The following is a 21,709-nucleotide window of genomic DNA, read 5'->3' on the forward strand; positions in this document are numbered from 1 at the left end:
GCAGCCAATGTTATCTCTGATTTTAGTGGGAAAAAGACTTAAGATTCAAGAAAAGGTTACGTGACTTGATCATACATCAAGTAAAAAATACAGCTGGGACTCAAAATCCATGTCTATATCACGGTGCTGAACTTAAAACAATCTTTCCTTCAGCACTTTGTAAATAACAACAGCAGCTGTAACTAACTAATCTAACTAACTAACCAGAGCCTTGCCCTCAGCTGATAGGGTAAGAGCAATTAGTAGCTGGAATGGACACCTTGGCTATATTCATTCGGGCAGCCAGGACGTCCACACAAGGTGGGGTAGGTTCCACGTAGCTTCAGGCCCATAACCCCTCTTCTAGGATGACATCTGTCTCCACACCCCGCCCTGGAGTGCATTTCTAGGGAGCTGGAGGCAAAGGGTCTTCAACAAGGGGCCCTCCTCTGTAAAATACCATTCCTCTTGTTCTCCTGAAAGCCCTGGTTAGCTGACCTTTCAGGCACGATGAAAGATAGCTTTTTTTGGTTTATTTTCCCCAGACAGTTGGAGGAATGTTGTTCTGGGCCAGTGTTCAGTGGGTTTGTGTTTTTGTTGCTGTGTGGTGCTTTGCTATAGTGGTATTACCATATTTTGGAAGTTTTCTAAACCATTGCCCATGCACCCAGGGGTGACTATTAAAATGATGAGAACATTTTTATAAATCATAAAAATAAATAAATGTACAAAAGCACAGTTAGTAAAATGGACAAAGCTAACTCAGCTTAAAAAAAAAAAAAACCTGAAAGTATTTCTTTCAGAATCTGAGTTTTGTGCCTAAAAGGAAGTCCATGGGGAAAAAAGTATACATTTTAAGGGAAAAAAAACAAGTGAACGGGAATAACACAATAAATGGTAAATGCTGACTTGGATTGTATATTATATCTTTGTATCTAGATGGAAGAAATACAGATATAAAAAAGCAAGCATGTATGCATTAGGAATAACTATAATGCTATGTCTTATTTATGTATAATCATTCTTTTGCTAGAATCAAACCATGCATGACAATTTTTTCTTTTTAAGTTGCTTTTTAAAAAATGCTCGTTTTGGGGCGCCTGGGTGGCGCAGTCGGTTAAGCGTCCGACTTCAGCCAGGTCACGATCTCGCGGTCCGGGAGTTCGAGCCCCGCGTCGGGCTCTGGGCTGACAGCTCAGAGCCTGGAGCCTGTTTCCGATTCTATGTCTCCCTCTCTCTCTGCCCCTCCCCCATTCATGCTCTGTCTCTCTCTGTCCCAAAAATAAATAAACGTTGAAAAAAAAAAATTAAAAAAAAAATGCTCGTTTTGTTCTTTCTCATCCAATAGCTATGATCTTTATCATATCTGAAGGCCTATCAGCATAAGAGATTATGGCCAGAACCTGCTAAGAACATTCAGAAGCTAGACCTTCTGGATCGTCTGCTCACCCCCTCTTTCTCCTTCTCCCATCCACTGCTTCCACCCACCCCGTCCACTGCTCTGCCAAGATCTCGTCCTCTACTAGTTGAGGGCTTCCCTGGCTGCACATAACCGAATCCTTGTCTCCCTGGGCATCCCTGAAAACACACATAAGTGGTTTCCCAAAACAGAAGAAACTGACTGCCAAATACTCCATGTGCTGGGCAAAATTTCAATGAGCAAATGAATACATAGAGGAAATAAGAATTAAGTGCTTAATAGTTCATTAATGGGTAACTGTTTACAGGTTGACAGTCGTTTTAAAACGTCTGTTTTCCTTTAGAGATTTTAGGGGCAGGCATGGCTTTTGGCCTTCACGTGGGGAGGGGGAGACCGGAAAGTGAGTGTCGAGAGCTTCTCACTTGTGGGGCTCCTCCAGGATCTTTACAGCTACCCCACTAGTAGTGCTGACCCTGGCCTGGGTTCCTGTCTCCTAGCACAGGGGCAGGGCAGATTCAATGGCATAGGGTCATTATGGATGATTACAGTTATAGATCTTGGGCAAGATCTAAGGAAAGCGGGCTTCAGACCAGTTGAACTTAAACTAGCTTTGTTCTCAATGCCAAAGTAGATGGGCCGTGAGAGTCACCCTACCACATCCCACATTATTAGTGGTGGGTGAATGTCTTCCCACAGTGTAATACTATGCAGAGGCAGGTGGTCCTAGAGTGAGCCTTCTGCCACCTATAGAATCGATAAGACTATGATCACTAATGGAACATTCAGTTCTCTGTGTGTGTGGTCTGAAAAATCAAACCAAAGCCTGTGTTATGGGGCGGTGGAGGGAGAGGGCCGACAGAATCAAAACAGCAACTGTATCCAATTTTTTTTTTTAACTATGTCAAACGCATGTGGAGTATTAGAATCAAACAGTTTTCTCAAGGAGAAACAATTATTTTGCTTTCAAACACCAACCAGGTAAAAACAGTCTCAAAACCAACTAGAAATGCAGGGGCTTTTCCACCATGGTTATTCTTTCCAATCACATACAAAATTACAAGTACTTTCTAGAAATTACTCACACACAATTAAGTCCTTTAGATTCATCCTGTGATGGGGGCAGTCTTATTGGGCAATGTTTGTCCTGGAACAGCTGTTGAGATCCTAGCAGGAGAAAAGCCCACATGATTCTTTAGCTCATAATCCAGTTAGTTTATTTTCTCGAGATTACCTGTGGGCATCATGTTGATGCAAATAGTAACACAAGTAGCTCCTGGATGACAGCCAGAAAATGGAGCTCCCCCTAACCTCACCACAGGTGGAGAACGATCAGACAATATATTTGGACTTTCCCTCCCCACCACACTCCTACAAACACGCAGACATACACCATGAACTCCAGATTTGCCCTTAATGTCATCTCCTGGTGCCACTGCAAGCGCAGAAGGGGCAGGAAAAGAAGGACAATAGCTGAGCCACACCCCATCTGGCTACTGCCTTCCTACTCTCCTCTTCTAGCTTTCTCTCTGACAGGACCTGAGCATCACTTGGGTCTTGGGAAGCTGGTGGCTTCCTCATTCTGTTCCCTCAGCAATACTATGCAAGCCCTTCCTACTCCGTCCTACTCCTACTTTCTGCTTCCTACTAGATAAGGATATTCTAAGTTTTCTAAGTCTCTTCTCCCCGAGCAAATTAGAGACTCCAAAAGGGCAGGCAACACATCTGGTCCTTCTGTGCCCATCATTATTGCTAGTGCAGTACTAAGCAAGAGCAGTCTCTCAAAAATAAACTGTGTGAGGAGTCTCTCTGGTATAATTTTTGGTCACTTGTACTTGATGGATAAGAAGGACAAAAGAAAATGTCAGGGGATGCCTAAGTGGCTCAAACAGTTAAGCATCTTGATTTCGGCTGAGGTCATGATCTCACAGTTCATGGGATTGAGCCCCATGTTGGGCTCTGCACTGACAGCACAGAGCCTGCTTGGGATTCATTCTCTCCCCCCCCCCCCTCTCTGCCCCTCCCTCACTTGTGCTCTCTCTCAAAACAAATAAATAAACTTAAAAAAAAAAAAAGAGGGGGGCCTGGGTGGCTCAGTTGCTTAAGCAACCAACTCTTGATTTCTGCTCAGGTCATGATCTTATGGTTCGTGAGTTCGAGCCCTGCATCGGGTTAGTGTCAACAATGAGGAGCCTGCTTGGGACTTTCTTCCTCTCTCTCTGCCCCTACCCTCCACCCTCCCGCCCCCCGTCTCTTTCTAAATAAATAAATGAACTTTTAAAAAAGAATTAAAAAAAGAGAAACATCAGGAAAGACAGTAAGTCAGCCACTACTAAGAAACCCTGTTAAACTAAAACCCTGTTTTTATGATTTCCCTGAATATGTGAGCACTGTACTCTCAGATAATTCTGTTGTCTTTCCTCATGCTTCATGGCTATGCTGACCATGAATACAAAGTAGAATTTTAACTTTAAAATCGTTCCTTTTCAGGACAAACCTTTCAGTCCATCTTCATGAATTGACTAAAACTAACTTCTAGAGTTGGGGTCTTTTCACACTCTCTGTAGATTTATTTTCAGTAAAAGGTACTGAAAACGCCACAAAATAAAATGCTCAAGGATCTCAAAAGAGAGCTTGTCCCCTATAATTCAGACCTATATCCAAGTAGTTATAGTCTTGCTCTTTGTCACAAATTCTTGCTCTTTGTCACAAATCAGTGGATTATTTGGTTTTTTTGAGCTTTAAGGGGTGGAGTAGGTTGGGATTTTCGCTCCTTTTACCCCCGGAATATTTTCTTAAAATTTTTTAAATTATTCATCACCAGTTTCTGCACAAGTAAAATGAAGTAGGGAATTGACCATGGAGTAGGAATTCAGGGCTTGCCAGCAGACGGGGATGGGGGTGGGGAGGGCTTATTTCCTTTCACCTTTGGAAGAGATGGACACTTTATCTGTGGGGACACAGGTTCTGGCCTTAGATCTTTGTTTTCCCGAATTTACCCAGGAGCAGGCCTCCACCCTAATAGAGTTAGCAAAGGTCACTTCTCAAATCCTTAACACTAAGACTTGGGTCTTCCTTTGCAGAGGAGTCATTTACTGATTTTTATGGCCTCCCACAGACAACTATGACAGTTCCTCATACTAAGGTTAAAAGAACAACTGAATATTGCTCCTTTTACCAAAACAGCCTCAGTTACATTCTCCACTGTTTGTAAAACATTGCAGTTGTCTCCTCTCCCAACTTTTCCTCCCCTTGAAAGAGTAAGTTAGCATGAGATGCAGAGGAAATGGCTGATTTCTGCCGAGACACTGGGATAATAACCCAAACCTCAGACGCAAGCCCTGACCAGTCACCGCACCCTAACCTGGGCTCGGGGCCTGCTCCGCAGACCAGACCTGGAAGAAGCCTGGCCACGGGAGATGAGGCTGCCACCAGCCTGCGGCTTTTCACCGCCGGCATGGATTAAGTAACACCCGCAAAATCACCATTTGCACACATGCCAGGGGCTGATTACCAGCCTCTCCGCCAGGGCTGCGGACTCGATTTCAGAGCAATTTCTCCCATTACGCAGCCCCAGGACAGCCGGCCCCAGGACAGCCGGCCGCATCTCCAGGCACACTCCCGGGCGTGCGGAGGCCACTCCGCAGCCACCTCGCGGCTCTGGGCTCCTCGCCCCCCACCCCCGACGGGCACCGGCAGGCGCCCAAGGCGGCTCAAAAACGAGACCACCAGCCACCAACACCGCGTCCCGCCGGCGATTCACGCGCCCTGATCTCTTTCCGTGCCCCCCAGTCTTGGGAAGGAGACCTCGCCCTCCTGGGAGCACCAAATCGTCTCCCTGCCGCCCGCGAAACGGCCAGATGGCCGCTGAGCCTTCTGCGCCTCCATCCATCCTGGATCTGCGAAACACGCCGTCAGAGACCTCCCACCCAGGCTCCCGCCGCTTCCCTGCGGTTTCGCGGTCTGTCACTTGGGAAACAGGGCCCGCAGCTCGGCAAGGTGGTGCAGACAAAAGAGACGCAAATTCGTCTTCCGGGCAGGAGGAGTGGCTGCTGGGGGTCACCCGCTGTCAGACTAGCCCACCCCGCGGAAGCCAGAAGGCGGCAGGGCTTCCCCTCAATGCGACACGACTGCTCCCGCGACCCGCGCGTCTGCGTCTGTGGCCATCACCAGAAACCAATTGGTTTTCAAACAGTTAAGATAAACCTAGGATCTTAATTTCCTTTATGGGACCGACCACACGGCTGTGTAAATGTCTCCTGACAGACGTAATGGAGGGTTATTAGTAGTACAAAGCCTGTCGGACCCGTAGCATTAGTTCAAGGGGATACTTCGGTGTTGCACCAAAATTGCTGTGCATGTAAACCAATTTCCCCGACAGAAGGGTAAACACAGACTCGTTTGAACCGCGAGATGAAAACAGATGGGATATCGCAAACAGTTCTCCCAAATACAACAGACTTCTGGGCCAATTACACGTGGTTAGCTCTGAATGACAGAGGAAATAGTTTTCTTTGCTGCTGAATGTCACAAAAGTCACCTAAAGGCACAGAAGGAGGCCGGTTTGTTTTTGCGAAACTTGCTAAAATTAATCTGTGCTGGAGTCACTTGTGAAACGCAGAACCACCCCACCCCCACCCCACCCCTTCCCCTCCGCCTTCGTGAAGTCCAGACCCCCGGGTTGGGATCCCGGGGCTAGGACTTCGAAGTGTGCCTCCGCCACTCGGGAAAACTGGGAAAGGGAAGGAAAATCGAGCAGGCGCTTGCCAACCCAGAGGGCCTAAGGAGTGCGCTGGAGGGGGTGGGGGGGTCCTAGCCCCCTCCCCGCGGCCCATCTCGCCGCCCCCTCTCTCCACCCCCGGGTGTGCACGCCTCCCTCGGCACTCCCACCTCGGGCCTGGCGAAGCAAGAAAACAGGACAAGAAGTGTGCTATCGATCCTGGCCGACCGAGTCAGGGCTGCGCCACGTGCTACTTAGCACGGAGCGCGGCCGAGGGCGCAAGGGACGGGCCGCCAGCCGAAACCCTCCCGAAACATCCCGAGCGACCACCAGAGCAGGCCACCGGGCTGGGGGGCAGAGGCCTGGCTCCAGCGGGTTGGGGGTGGGAGGGCGGCGCGTCGCAGCCGGGCCTTTCCACCGCCCACCCCCGCCCCCACCCCCGTCCCCGCGAGCCCCGAGCTCCGGGCCGGCGCGGGGCGCGGAGACCGAGGGAAGGCGGCGCGCAGGGCCGGGCCTGCACCCCAGTGACGGAATCTCGAAGACGGAGGGCCGCGGAGACCCGCTGCCCGGCCGGCCTGCGACGCCTGCGGGCTAATGCCGGGTCGGGGGTGGAGGAGAGAGCGCCGGCGGGGTGCGCCTACTCCCGAGGCCCGGTCTGGCGCGACCAAGGGCCCGGGTCACCGCGCTGCCGGGCTCCGGAAGCCGCGCTGGCGGGGCCGCAGGGCGGGAGGCCGGGTCCTGGGGCCGCCCGGCCGGAGGAAGCGGCTCGGGTCGCGCCGCCCCGCGCCCGGGAGCCGCGTGCAGGGTTCAGCCGTGTTTCGGTTGCCCTCTGACCTGACCCTGGGCGCACAAAGGCCTCCTGGGTGCGCAGCCATGGCCCAGCCTTCCAGTCGCTGCCAAATTAATGAGCCCACGTCAGGTTGGGTTTACAGCTCGGCCGGGACGCAGCCGAGTGGAAAATGAGCCCGGGGCCTCTCGGGAGGTACCCGCACTAGTGCAGAGGCGGTCTGGCGTCCTTGAGGCCGGGGAAGCCGCGGCCCGCACGGTGCCGCCTTCAGCTCTCTACTCAGCTGCTTTCGCGGTCTCCTGAGGAAACGGGCCCGCCCCTGGGGAAACCTGCCAGCGTCTGCCCCGCTTTATTAAAACAACACAGAGTCCACATTTAACATCCCAGCAGCACAGGCCAGGCATTCTGGACACACGTCGTTGGCTTGTGGCTTGGCGACCCTTTGGTGTCTTTGCGGGGCCCTTGGCTGCCGGGCTTTGGGAACCGAGTCTGCCTTCCCGGGAATGCGTTCCTCCTGGAGGTCCCGGGTGCCTCTCATGAGTATAGGTATATGCCCCAAGAGAGCGGGGAATGCTTCCTCTCTTCCAGAAGCAAGGCTCTTAGGGGAAGCATTTTCAATGGCTGTTGGATGCGGGTCTTGAAAGCCAAAGATAAGTCGAAAAGGGATTTGGTGTTTGAGCACGAGTCCATCTGCTAGTTCATCCTGAAGTCTAGGAGACTGGCTGTGCTGAGGGCTCTGTGTTCTTATTCTTTAAACGCGGTGGGGGGGGGGGGGTTCAGTTCAAGAAAAATGACTAAACCTGAAGCTGATAAGGCTTAAGTCATTGATTTACCGTATTCCTTCCAGATTTTTCAAATATGCTAAACGAAAGCACTTTTATTTAAAAACACTCAAAAGGTCAGAAGAGTGATGCTCTTCAGAAGCCCTCTTTCCCTGCAGCTTTGTCTGCTGTTGTCTGCTGTTGAGAACCAGGAAGGTTAGGAACTGGAAAGAACTGGTGTGGCTTGTCGCTGAATCATGCCACTCCTGCAGCTTCCCCATCCTTGTTTCAGCTAGCATGCCTTTCAGAAGGGGGGGGGGGGCTGCTACAGACCCCTTTTCTTCATACACCCCTCCCCACCTTAACCATAAGTTCCTTGTCTAGATTCCACGCACAGCCCCCCTGCACCCATCCTGTGGGCACTTCACAGCCTTGCAGACCTGGCTGCCCTTCCTCGGAAATCTCAGTGTACGTAGGTCAAGTTGCCTTTCTGATGGCAAGCAGCCATGACCTTTAAAGGGGCAAGTATCTCAAAGAGCGCACACCAATAAACTATGATGTACTATAATTATCTTTTTTTGGTAAACTGTTTCCTCAACTGAAATTTAACAACTTGGGGACAGGGACCAAGACCAGGTGTTGGTATTGTCTCAGTACAGTGTCAGACCAAGAAATGTTATCTATCTTGGGGTGCCGTGGTGGCTCAGGTGGTGGGTTAAGCATCCGACTTTGGCTCAGGTCATGATCTCGCAGTTCTTGAGTTCAAGCCCCGCGTCAGGCTCTGCGCTGACAGCTCAGAGCCTGGAGCCTGCTTCGGATTCTGGGTGTCCCTCTTCTCTGCCCCTCCCCCTCCCCCACTCACACTCTGTCTCTTTCTCTCAAAAATAAATAGACATTTTTTTTAATTTTATTTTTTTTTAATTTTTTTTTAACGTTTATTTATTTTTGGGACAGAGAGAGACAGAGCATGAATGGGGTAGGGTCAGAGAGAGGGAGACACAGAATCTGAAACAGGCTCCAGGCTCCGAGCTGTCAGCACAGAGCCCGACGTGGGGCTCGAACTCACCGACCGTGAGATCATGACCTGAGGTGAAGTCGGCCGCCTAACCGATTGAGCCACCCAGGCGCCCCTTTTTTTTAATTTTAAAAAAGAAATGTTACCTATGTTGATTCCACAGTTAAAATTAATACAGTCCCCTCAAAAATGCTAATAACTACAGTGGTGATAGTGAGCAGAGGCACCCGACTTTTCCCTCACCATTCCTACTTGATTCTACTTTATGTCAGCAAACTTGCTTCTTTCTGAACCCACAGTGAGACAGTACTGCTAGAGAAATGGAAATTTTGATTGGAGGAGGCGAGAGGGTGTGGGGAAAAGGAGAAGAAACTTAGGAAGCAGGGGATTTTGAGAAATAATAGGGATGGGCATCAATACAAAGTGAGGGTCCCTAAGGAAACAGGAGGGCACCAAGGAATTGGGGAATGAGAAGACCACCCAAAGGTGGGCCAGAGAGAAAGAGATGTGGACCAATACCAAGAACAACTTTCACCAACCGAGAGGCAATGGTAGTATTGTGGCTAAGAGCTCACGTTCGCTATTCTCTGTCTGTATGCCCCTAAACAGATTATAAAACCCTATGAGCTTTCGGTTTCTTCACCTGTGAAATGAGGATGGTAATAACACTTATATCACATAGTTATGAGGATTAAATAAAATAACATGCAGTTTCACCTGTGGCCTCATGTCAGTCCTTTCTGCTTTAATGTTACAACTTACCAAATTGGCAGATTATGAAGTAGGGGAAAGTAGTCTTTCCCCTTGAAATATAAGAAAGTGAAGAAGAATCACCCAGCTATTTTAAGGAAAACCTTTACCAAATGATAAAAACCAAAATGGAAAAATAAGTAACTGGGAGAAGTTGGAGAAAGTTTAAACACACACATGAGTGCACACACACACACACACACACACACACACACACCCTCCAAGTAAAATCCTTGGAGAGATGAGAGAAAGTATTTCATCCACAGAATTAGAAAAGGATATTGTAAAAGAGAAACATTAAGAGAAGACAGAAATTTCAGGAATTAAAAATACAGTAGCAAAAACAAAATCAGTAAAAGAGTCTAGAAGAAGCTGAAGATATCTTTCAGGAAAGAACAAAAAGACAAAGAGATGAAAAATAGAGGGAAAATGATAAGAAACCTAGAAGATCAATACAGGAAGTCCAACATTCAAGTAATTCGAGGAAGAAAGTACAGAGATAATAGAGAGGGATTTTTAAAAAATGTTTATTTATTTTTGAGCGAGAGACAGAACATGAGTGGGGGAGGGGCAGAGAGAGAGGGAGACACAGAATCCAAAGCAGGCTCCAGGCTCTGAGCTGTCAGCACAGGGCCTGACGCACGAACCACGAGATCATGACCTGAGCCCAACATGGATGCTTAACCAACTGAGCCACCCAGGTGTCCTGAGGGGGATTTTTCCCCCCAAAGAAACAGCACAAGAAAATTTCCCAGAACTTACTTGGGTAAGTTCTCAGACTAGAAGGACTAGCTGGGTCTAGCATAAGAAATGATGAAAGATCATACCAAAGGACATAATCATGAAATTTTAGAAACTCATCAATAACTAGAAACTCCAAAATTCTTCCAGAAAGAAAACCAGGTCCCATACCAAAAACCAGTAATTAGAATGGCATTGAACTTCTCAAAAATAACACTAGAAGTGACTAGAAAATAGAGCAATGCCTTACAATTCTAAGGAAAAATTTCTAGTCTAGAATTCTATATCCAGCAAAATACCCATCAAGTGTGCTGATAAAGACATTTTCAAACATGCAAAATTCTCAAAATTTTTATCTCCATGTACCCTGTAACACACATCGCTGACCCACCCAACAGCCATCTCCAACTTTCTTTCATATTATTTTTTAATCATATAGCCATGTGCTTCTGGGAAGCCAAATCTCTACCCAGCCCCAGAGAGAAGCCTTGAATAATTTAAGCCAACAACTTGTAATTTCCTACTTTGGGTCAATAACTGGCTTAGAAATGGGCATGTAACCCAACTCAGGTCAATTAAATCTGAGGAAAAGTCTACTGGGGTATAGGAAGATTTTCTTCACCTTACAAAAGGGGGTACGGAAAGGACTTAACTCTTTCAGCCAGCTTCTGTGTGAAGACCTGATGCTCTAGGTTGCCATAGTTATTTTATCAAAGAGAAAATCCAAATGCCAAGGATGGCAGAGAAAGTGAAAATAACCCAGGTACTTGATGATGTCATTGAGCCACTGCATTCATCAAACCTGAAACTAGCCAATATCCAGACCCTTTGTTATGTGAGTGCCAGAATGCAACTCTGTGTACTCTGTGTGCTCATCTCTCAAGCTGAATTGTATGCTAAAAGCAGTATTGGGGTGCCTGGGTGGCTCAGTCGGTTGAGCATCTGACTTCAGCTCAGGTCATGATCTCACAGTTTGTGGGTTCAAGCCCCGCATCGGGCTCTGCACTGATGGCTCAGAGGCTGGAGCCTGCTTCGAATTCTGTGTCTCCCTCTCTCTCTGCTCCTCCCCTGCTCATGCTCTCTCTCTCTCTCCTTCAAAAATAAATAAAAATATTTAAAAAAAAATTTTTAATTGAAAAAAAGCAATACTAACTAAGAAAAATACCTACCACTGATTGAGTAGTTAGGTATTATTCTGTGGTCTTTTGATTAATGGTTATAGTAAGCCAGTGAAGCAAATATATTACGCCCATTTTGTAAATGAGGAGATAATAGGCTCAAACAAGTAGGTGAATGAGCCAGATTTGTACCCAACACTTTCTGACTCTAAGGCCTGAGTAACTCTGATGCTATGCTCAGGATTTATCAGATGATACTCAAACATAGGATTGGCACCTGTGTGTATCAGACATGGAAAAATATTGGGAAACAATACACTGATCTCAAATTGCACTTAATAACCATTTTTAGTTGACTCAGTTACTTGTCAGTATAGTTCAGGTTTGTGGTAACCAATCCCCAAGCTAGCCTCCACCAATCCTCACTGCCTAGTGTACAAGCATCTGTGCACTCCACTCCCATGATGAGCTGGCTAACCAACAGAATATTGCAGATATGACAATGTGTAACGCAACTTCCAAGGCTAGGTCATAAAAGACATTGTGGTTTCTCTCTTGCTTTCTCTTAGATCATTCAATTTGGGGAAGGACAATCAACAAGCCATGCACCCTGAAGAAGACCTACGGCAAAGCCCATGTGTCAGGAAACTGAAACGTCCTGCCGATATCCATGTGAGTAATCCATCTTGGAAGTGGGTGACTACAGATGACTGTAGCCCTGGCCAACCCTTTTCTAACACTTTTTTAATGTTTATTCATTTTTGAGAGGGAGAGACAGAGACAGAGCGTGAGTGGGGGAGGAGCAGAGAGAGAGGGAGACACAGAATCCAAAGCAGACTCCAGGCTCTGAGCTGTCAGCACAGAGCCCAATGTGGGGCTCGAACCCATGAACCATGAGATCCTGACCTGAGCCGAAGTCGGACGCTTAACCAACTGAGCCACACAGGCACCCCCCTGGCCAACATTTGACTACAATTTCATGAAAGACCTTAAGCCAGAACCATCCAGCAAAGTCACTCCTAAATTCCTGACTCACAGAAACTGTGAGATAATAAATGTTTACTGTTTTAAGCTGCTTAGTTTTGGGGTGATTTGGTACACAGCAATGGATAAATTAACACACTGAGTACTTAAGTAAACGTTCTCTTAACTTTAAAGGCAAAAGGGGATTCGACTTGTTTATTACTTTCTGTTTTTCAAGAAGACATATATGGTCCTCATTACAGCTCTGTCGAAAAGGCAGGGGAAGTGTCATTTCAGAAAACTGATCATCAGACACACTTGCTTAAGGTACTTAAGTTAGCCAGGTACAAAACTAATAGAAAAGCATTCTGGGTCTCTTTCACTAAGCCTTTCCAGTATCCCTGTTTAGAAGTTGGCTTAGTCTGAAGGAGCCTAAGAATCAGCACAAAGGAAAAATCCCCAGAGGGTCCCTAACTTTAAAATCTTTCCTAAGAGGCAGCTGGCATTATATAACACTCCTGCCGCTCCCAGCCTCACAGCTTCTCTGGTTCTCAAAGCACAGAAGAGTTTATGGTCTTGGATCTTGCCCAAAACTGTAGATAGCCATCAATTTTGAGAACATTTATATATTCTGAACAGTGAAACTGTTAATGGTTATGGTGTTTATGGCTCGGGCTTAAATAGGAAACTAATAAAGATAAAATCTCTGCTTGATAAGGGCGCTCAACCCCCCGTCAGTGGCAAGTTTCCTGTTGCACAGTGAGGTCTAGGAGTCCATCTTTGAGCCCCGGGTCCAGTCACAGAAAATGCAATTAGAAGGGTGTCAAAACTAACGTGGCTGATGTGTTTTTCACAGAACCAATATTGAGATGGCGGTAAGTGCTGCTTTTGGACAATAATGAGTGAGTGAGTGAGTAAGTGAGTGAGCGAGTGAGTGACTGGCTGAGTCTGCTTTTTGTTAAGCATAAGCCCTATAGAGTTTGTTTTGGTTTCCTGTTGACTTTGAAAGAGGAGGCAGTATCTCTGGGGCCAAAATGGCTCTGACAGAAACCTCCCTTGCTGACCTTGGCTTGAGTCGGGGCAAATCTTTGCAAATGAAGTCTTCTCTTTGCTCCAGAGATAGTAAAGTTGTCATACATGCAGACTTTTAGGAGTAGTCATCTACAGCAGGGAACTTGGCACAAGGGAAGCCCAAGTTTGTTTCTTAGAAGTGATCCGCCTGAAAGTCTAAAATGGACTGCAAAGCACATACCCATCTGCAGTAGATGTTGCTACAGGTGTAGGATGTTGTGGTTTCTAACATCTTACACGTGTTCTCTAAACAATACTTCAAGCGTCTTTTTGTTTCTGGCCTGTGTGGTTTCCTGCCTTTCCAGCAGCTACTCCTATGTAGAAGGGCAGCTGCCTGCAAAGTATGACTGACAATTCTGTATAAAGACGCACATGCAGAAAACGCTGCTGTCTCTGAAAGCAGCTCACCCTGAACTTGGAGTATGATGGAGCCTGCAGCACTTGTCCAAGAAGCTGAAATAAGCACAGTGTTATTGCTGTCCGGACCTGGGTGGCTTCCGGGCACCTGGAGGACTTCCTGCAGTTCCCGAGCCCTTGAGCTCTGCAGCAGACTGAGTCGTAGAAATCTGAATTCAAAATATCAGAGGGCAGAGGGGAAGGAAGGTCCCCATTAGGTGAGACCTCTTGCCACCACTTCAGAGCCCATGCAGGGAATGTCCAGGGGTTTTTGTGTGAATCATCCAAAGAACAGGTCAGGCGAGCTTCGGCTCTGGAGCTACAGTCCTGGGAACTGGAGGGATTGCTGGGACACAGCCAGGTGACACATGCCAGGGTGGAGCTTAAGATACTAGACGGTCAGGTGGTACCTTAAAAGGCAAAACACAGGCAATCCTGAGGCCCGTGTACATAGTCGGTTCACTAAAACTTTCATCCTACATCTGCCAAGTTAAGGGTCCTCCTTTCCCTTCACCATATAAATATCCACTTGAGACTACTCAACTCCCTTGTGGGCACTCCTTCCCATTTCAGGTTTGCAGGATACTCATTCAGGTCTTATCTGCCTTACATAAAAGCTTCAAGGGGAGTGTGTGTGCATGTGTGTGTGTGTGTGTGTGTGTGTGTGTGTGTGTGTGTATGCATGTGTGTGCATGTGTGTAAGCAGGTAGCTGGTAGGCCCCCTATGTAAACTTCCCTTTTGAGAACTAACCCTGTTGGGAACTCTTAGCTTTAAAAACTTTACAGTCTTTTTTTCTCTTTCTTTCCCTTGCAAAAAAGTGATGGAAATGGGAGGCACATTAAACTATCTCCCTGCAGGGATATGGTCATCCACTGGCTTCTAAGAAAAGTGACTTGGCAGAATTCTCATCTCTGACCCATGGGCTGGGCAGTCCTTACCGGACTAATGAAATGTGTGTTTCCCCCTTCCGTCCTGGAGTTGCGAAGGAAACCAGGGAAAGGAGAGATCAAAAGGGGTAGCTGGTGGGAGGGGTGGGCGCAATTCCTGGCTGTGTCACAGGGTTACGGAGGATGCATTTATTAGAGTTTCAGGTCCTCCACTTCCATTCCCAGTCAGTGTCTTTCCCTCTCCCACTTTTAGGCTCTCCATTGTTACCCAGCAAGCAACCACAAATGAATAGGGTGGAGTGATATACTGAGAGGCTAAAATCCTTTCTGAGACTCTTGGATTGTAAGTATAGACCCGAGGGCAGAGGACTTCCTTAGGACCTCGAACCAATACAGCAGTGGTATGAATCAAGGATTCAACCTACAGATCAGATATTAGAGGGAACTGACAAAGATATCATTTTCCTTTCAATTTAGCAACTTACAGTAGGTCCTAGACTCTATGCATGTCAAGCACTCATGGAAAGCTTTCTCTGTAGAACGTTTTTTTTTTTCTTGAAAAAAAAAAAAACATCAGATTACGTGGATTTCCAGTTTAAAGTAACCAGCTGAATACACAGATTTGCCTCCACTCCCTCCAGACACTCCACTAAAGGGACAACTAAGGGATTAAACATAAGAACAAAAAGCAAAAGTAAACAAAGAGAAAAGGAGAAACAATAACTACATTTTAGAAGCTGGAAAGCATTTTGAGGGGTCATAATGATTTAGCAGACCCCAGAAAGTAGGAAAAAGCTGAGAGGGCATCTAATTTATATCCATGGAATCCCCAGAATGTCCAAGAATTGACAGTACTGGTTACCCCTGGAAATGGAGACAATGCCGGGGCTAAAATCCAGAGGGCTGGGGCGCCTGGATGGCTCAGTCGCTTAAGCGTCTGACTTCGGCTCAGGTCATGACCTCGCAGTCCGTGGGTTCGAGCCCCGCGTCGGGCTCTGTGCTGACAGCTCAGAGCCTAGAGCCTGGAGCCTGTTTCAGATTCTGTGTCTCCCTCTTTCTCTGGCCCTCCCCTGTTCATGCTCTCTCTCTGTCTCAAAAATAAATAAATGTTAAAAAATAAAATAAAATCCAGAGGGTTGGTTAAGTTTGTTGAAGCAGCGGTGAGACACCCCATGTCTCCGCCACCACCTGAACAGAAACCCAGGAACTCATTCCCTGAAGAGAATAAGACCAGGATGTGTTGGACTTGAGAACCACAAAAACAGTCGGGATGGGAAAAGCGTCCTGAACATAGGGTGAGTAAGTGAAAACTGACACGGTGTTGAAATCAACTTCACAGTATTTTGGCCTCCTAATTAGAAAAGACTCCTCTGGGGAATCTGGCAAGCTCAAGAGAAAAGACCCACAGACTGACATCAGGGATCTGCCTGTGAAACGGCCTAAGCAGAACACCACACTGACAAGCTCAGTCTGACAAATCCTGTCTTGCATAGAGGGTTTCCTATCAGCTTTTGTAGCGCCCTAATCTTACATATGGACAAAGAGCCAAGGTCACCAGCATTTGAGGAAGACTTTTAATAGGAAAGAAAGATGCCAAATCAACAAACCAATATACTTCCAGCTTGGAAGAAAATCATGCAGGGAGATGAAACCTTAAACAAATTATCACATACCTAAAACAAGAACAAGATGTTATATGTAAAAATCAGAACATTTGGAGAATTAAAACTGGGAAGGAAAAATGAAAACCTCAATAAAAGGTTAAAAAATGAAGTTGAGAAATATCCCTGAAGGTAAAACAAAGACATAGAAAATTGGAAAGATATAGAAAGACATTTAGAGGACCAGCCCGGGACATCCATCTTCTGATGAGTAGAAGTGCTGGAAAAAGACAAAGAAAACAGAAAGAGATCATCCAATAGCTCATTGAAGTCAACAGAACTAGAGACCTATCAGGTATTGGCCACAATGGAAAAAAATAGATCCACACCTAGGCTTAGCATCGCGAAACTTTAACACTTTAGGGCAAAGCAAAGATCCTAAAATACAGACACAAAGTACCAAGAATCAGTATAGAATCTGATTTATCAACAGCAACACTAGAAATACGAAGGCTGAAGAAATATCTTCCATTCCTGAGAGAAAATTATTCCCAACCTAGAATTTTCTACCCAGTTGCAACATTAATCAAGTAGAGTAGTAGAATACATATATGCAGTTCAGAAATGCAGAAATGCAGTTCTCAAAATATTTACCATTGACTTTCTCAGAAAGCTACTGGAGGATGTATTCCGCCACAACAAATTAATAAATCATTTGAGGACATGAGGTCCGAGAAACAGGGAATTCAACATGAGACAGAGCCTAAGGTAACCCCCAAGTTCATTAATGCCACAGTATGTTGTGGAGAAAAGGAAAAGCAATCATGGTAGACTACACGGCTAAGCTATCAACAGCAGTTTAAGTGATCATAAATTGGAAATATACACATGGATCTAACTAAACCTCTGTGAAAGTATTTGGGAAGACGATGGGTCCTGTAAACATGGGTCATGGGAGGGAGGGAGAAACAGTGTTAGAGCCATATCTTCCATTGTAGGAAGTCAACAGATGATGTTTAAAAGTGAAAAATCCGTAAGTAGCATTAAAATTGTGTGCTTTAGAGATATGGATGCAAATAGCACATAACTGTTTGGAAAAGTCGAGTGGGTTTGCCCTCCGAAGGTGGGATGTGGGAGGGACAGAAAGGCTTCTGTTTTTTGTGCCAGTCTTATACAACCCCTTGGCTCTCTACATGCGTGCACACGGACCTTTGATGAAAGTAAAAACTAAATATAAAGCAACATCATCACAGGGCTTCTGGATACACCCCTGAAGACTGCTTGATAGTGAGCCCAGATCAACAGGTCCTGCTCTCTGAGAGCCATGGTGGTCTCAGGCATCAATCTGTTTTTGTTCTAACGTGAAACTCGTGTTACTTCCAGGACTTCCTAATGCATCGTGATGCTCCTCCATCCTCTGCAAGGCGAAGCTAATGAGCAAGAGGTAGCGCTGGGAGGCACAGCGCTGAATCTCTTCCCAGAGCAACAGGAGACAGGCCAGTGAAGGCCTCTTTAGCAAGAAACAAGGCAGCAATGGTGGGCAGCTGATAGCATCATAGTCTGAGTTCAGGACCTCTTTTACTTTTCACGTTTTCTTATAAAAGTTCTCACATTTAGTAATCTTATCCCGAAAACCCTGCTAACGATTTAGACTACTTCTGACTCAAGCATTTTCGACTCATTTCAGCAGTCCGAAATATCTCACTCAAAAGCACAGTCGCTATGAAGTTGTCCAGTCTGAGGTACCACAGGCAACACACCCAGACATAAACAGTCCTGACGACAGTGTGGTGGAGGCCTCCAAGGATGGACTTCCAGACTCCTTTCTGGTTCACCTGTCAGGAGGCAGCCACTGAACAGCTGCCCCAAGGAAGCAGCCCTTTCCCAGAAGTGATAGAAACGGAGTAACTCGTGGGAGTATTCCAATCCACAAGGCTTGGGGAAATTGAGGGAGGGTGTCTTTTGCTTTCTTTCAAAGAGAAAAATTTAGAGGGAAGACCCAAAAACAGAGCCAGAGGAAAAGTTTACTTTTTCTTTAAGAGATTTGAAGGTAAACTTCACCGGAAAACCTACATTTTCCAAACAAATTTAGAAATCCTAACCTCTTTACAGAAATCTCCCTGACACCAAATTTTTGCAAGACATTGTGCTGATTACTCTGGGGAATGTAAAAATGAATTAAAAGGGGACTTGCCTTTAGAATTTTACCTGGTCCAGGGACGCCTGGATGGCTCCATTGGTTAAGCATCTGACTTCGGCTCAGGTCATGATCTCACATTTCGTGAGTTTGAGCCCCGTATCTGGCTCTGTGCTGACAGCTCAGAGCCTGGAGCCTGCTTTGAGTTCTGTATCTCCCTTTCTCTCTCTCTGCCCATTCCCTTGTGCTCGCTCTCTCTCTCTCTCTCTCTCTCTCTCTCTCAAAAATAAATAAACATTAAAAAATAATGTAAGAATTTTACCTGGTCTGAAATTCCTATGAGAGAAATGGATTTTCTCTCAATGTAGATTTTAGGTAAATACTTTCCAATTATGCGTAATTTAGATGGACATCTCCATCACCAATGTCTCCTTTGGGCTGTAAATTCATTCTGATATTGGGAATACTTACAATGTGATTAGGTGTGAATGGCCTTCGTTGGTTAGAGAGATGTTGAAGATGATTAAAATAACAGAGAACATGATTTTCCACATGCACTAAGTAAAAAGATAAAGTCATTATCTCTAAACACCCCATGTGATAGTCTAGATCAGTTTAAATGGGTACACTTTGCAGGAGCATTTCTAGAAACTAGCCTCTGATTTCTCCTGTTGTCCTTCTCAGGGCTACCATGTGATGCTATGTGGTTGGAATAATTTTAGATGATCACTTTGGCTTTAAATTTGAAGTCTACTGCATCCTTCTCCCTCTCTGTTAAAACAAGTTTTCACATTTTTATTTTCTAATCAGGTCATTTGATGGAGATAATAAGTATAATGAAGTATAAGTATGAAGATAATGAAGTATAAGCCTGAGATGCATAAACAGACTTGACTTGTTATCCTGCAGTTTATGGTCCAAATTCATCCTTGGCGAGGACACAAAAAGTATTGTGCTACCTCAGGGCCTAATTCACAAAGGCAAAGCCTATGACCCTGAGGACCCAGATTCTTCTGCAAGTTTATCTTCCTAAGACATCTCGGACATCTCAGACTTTGTGCCCCATGGGCAGGCAGTGCAGAGTGAAAGTATCTAGGTTCATTTGCCTATAAGTGGCAAGTGAAATCCCAAGCGGAAACTCTGGCTGGCATGTTTCCAATGAAAATCCACTAGAGCAGGGGAAAGGAGGGTTTGCTCCTGTGCTTGCGGAGAAATATCTGGCAACAGCCCCCACCAAGTGCTCTCGGAGAGGACTGCTCTGCTCATGACTAGTTCTGTCAGCACAGAATACATGCCACCTTCATATCCACATAATAAATGAAATGTTACTGTGCTAGGGGGGGTTGGAACTCAGACTGAGCCAGTTTCCAGGCTGTGGTCAATGTTGCTGTTTCAAACTGTAAGAGACCAGGGTGCCTGGGTGTCTCAGTCAGTTAAGCATCCGAGTTCAGCTCAGGTCATGATCTCACAGTTTGTGGGTTTGAGCCCCACCTCGGGCTCTCTGCTGACAGCTCAGAGCCTGGAGCCTGCTTTGGATTCTGTGTCTCCCTCTCTCTCTGCCCCTCCGCTGCTCACACGCTGTCTCTCTCTCTCAAAAATAAATAAACATTAAGAAAAAAGATTTTTAATAAAGTGTAAGAGACCAGGAGAATTCTTTGCCCTGTCCTCTGTCTGCGAGGCTTGAACACAGTTTTGTTTGTTTGTTTGTTTGTTTGTTTGTTTGTTTGTTTTTCCTTCTTGAACCTAGAGGAGTATTAGTCTGGATTTGTGAGACAAAATGTCAAGTTATTTACATTTTTAATTCACAATTAGAAGATTTGTACTATAAATTATTGGAACTAGAAAATGTAAGCAAATAGCATATATACTTAAGAGTAACTCTGCACTCATTTCTAGTTTAAAACCGTTTCTTTAAACCTCATGCCTTTTACATCATGTTGTTCATTTGTTTGAGAGGTATTTTAATGTTTCTAACTGCCAGGGCTGTTTCTGAAGGGCCAGAAGTGTTGTTTTAACAGAGTTTCTCCCTGGGTGGTTATGAAAGTGAGCTAGGTTTGTAGTCTCCCCAAAGCTGACGGGTTAGGGGGCCTCACTTCTGTTTAGCAAGGAAGGCTCGTGTGGAACATTCTGCTGATATGTAGTATAATCTGATGTTAAAGTTTAACGGCTACCAGGAAAAAGAAAGTTTTATTGAGTGTTAACAGCAGTGCTGTGGGGTTGTATTCTCAGCAAGGAATTTTTAAAAACACACACGGTAGGAAGATCACAGGAAGTTCTTCAACAGATCCAGTATTAAGACAGCACCAACTGGGTCAGGAATCAGGCCAGAAGCTCAGGCAGAAGCATCTAGAACTGGGCATCTGACAAGGCCCACAGCAACACAGCCTGCACAAAGTGGCAAGTTTTGCTGAGGCAAGCTCCTGAACAGTGGCAGTTGGTATTTAAACCAATTTGTATCCAAACTGGAGGGAGACAATGATCCCCCACCCCCCTTTCTCCATAGGTCTGTTTTATTTTCATGCAGGTATTCATTCACTCAACAAACACTTAGGAAGCAGCTGTTATATTCCAGGCACTGTTCTAGGATTGGGCATTCAGTCATCGAAAGAAGTCCCAACTCCTGCCCTATGGCACTTATATTCCAGGGGCACGAACTCAGAGAATGTTAGAACTAGAGGCGATCATGATCAGAAGTTACAAACCCAAATGGCTACAGGGGCCAAACCTAGAGTAAAAATGCACAAAAGTAACAGGAAGGGGTGGTAACTAGCGAACCAGAGTGTATGTCCCCAAAGGCATCCAAATACAGTACAGTTTTTTTCTTTCTTAGTACAATGTACAGTCCAAACAAAATACCTTGGAGCAGGAGAGGCTTCTCATGGCTGCTATTTGACTCTCAAGCAGCCTCAAACCAGAAATCAAAACCCAGAAAGGATATGTGCCTTACTCAAGGTCACGTAGCCAGGCAGTGGCAAAGCTAAAGCCAGAACTCAGCCGCCCTGGTCCAGTGCTGGTTCACTACACCACGCTCCCTCTGGTTCCACAGCTCAGCTCCTTGAGGCATCTCAGAAAGTTACTGGCATCTGACATGGTCTTGGGGAACAACTCATTCACTCTCTCAATAATTGTCTATAAAGCTCAAGAGTGTTGAACAAGACCAACATCAGAAATGGGCCTCAACCTCCCAGACCTTACGAGCATGCTGCTTCAGCAAACTACACGTATAATCGGCAGGAAACAATAAATCCCTTTTTCTCCTTTGAGCACTTCTGAGGCAGCAGTTATGAATCCAAGCCCAGATACACACATGTGCTTTACCTGGAGAAGAAATAAATGTAATATCACATAATTGATATCATGTGTCC

The 21,709-nt window shown here is 45.9% G+C and overlaps 1 protein-coding gene across 4 annotated transcripts in view; it reads right to left on the reverse strand.

The window, feature by feature from the left end:
• Positions 1-21,709, reverse strand: part of FOXD1 (forkhead box D1) — a 111,785-nt gene that overhangs the window by 32,766 nt on the left and 57,310 nt on the right. For all 4 annotated transcript variants that reach the window (XM_047873994.1, XM_047873995.1, XM_047873997.1 and 1 more), the window contains exon 3: positions 2,482-2,563. The gene's annotated coding sequence lies outside the window, so the exon portion shown is untranslated. The remainder of the gene's footprint in view (positions 1-2,481; positions 2,564-21,709) is intronic.

Source organism: Prionailurus viverrinus, chromosome A1, assembly GCF_022837055.1.
Source record: "Prionailurus viverrinus isolate Anna chromosome A1, UM_Priviv_1.0, whole genome shotgun sequence".
Classification (NCBI taxonomy): Eukaryota; Metazoa; Chordata; class Mammalia; order Carnivora; family Felidae; genus Prionailurus; species Prionailurus viverrinus.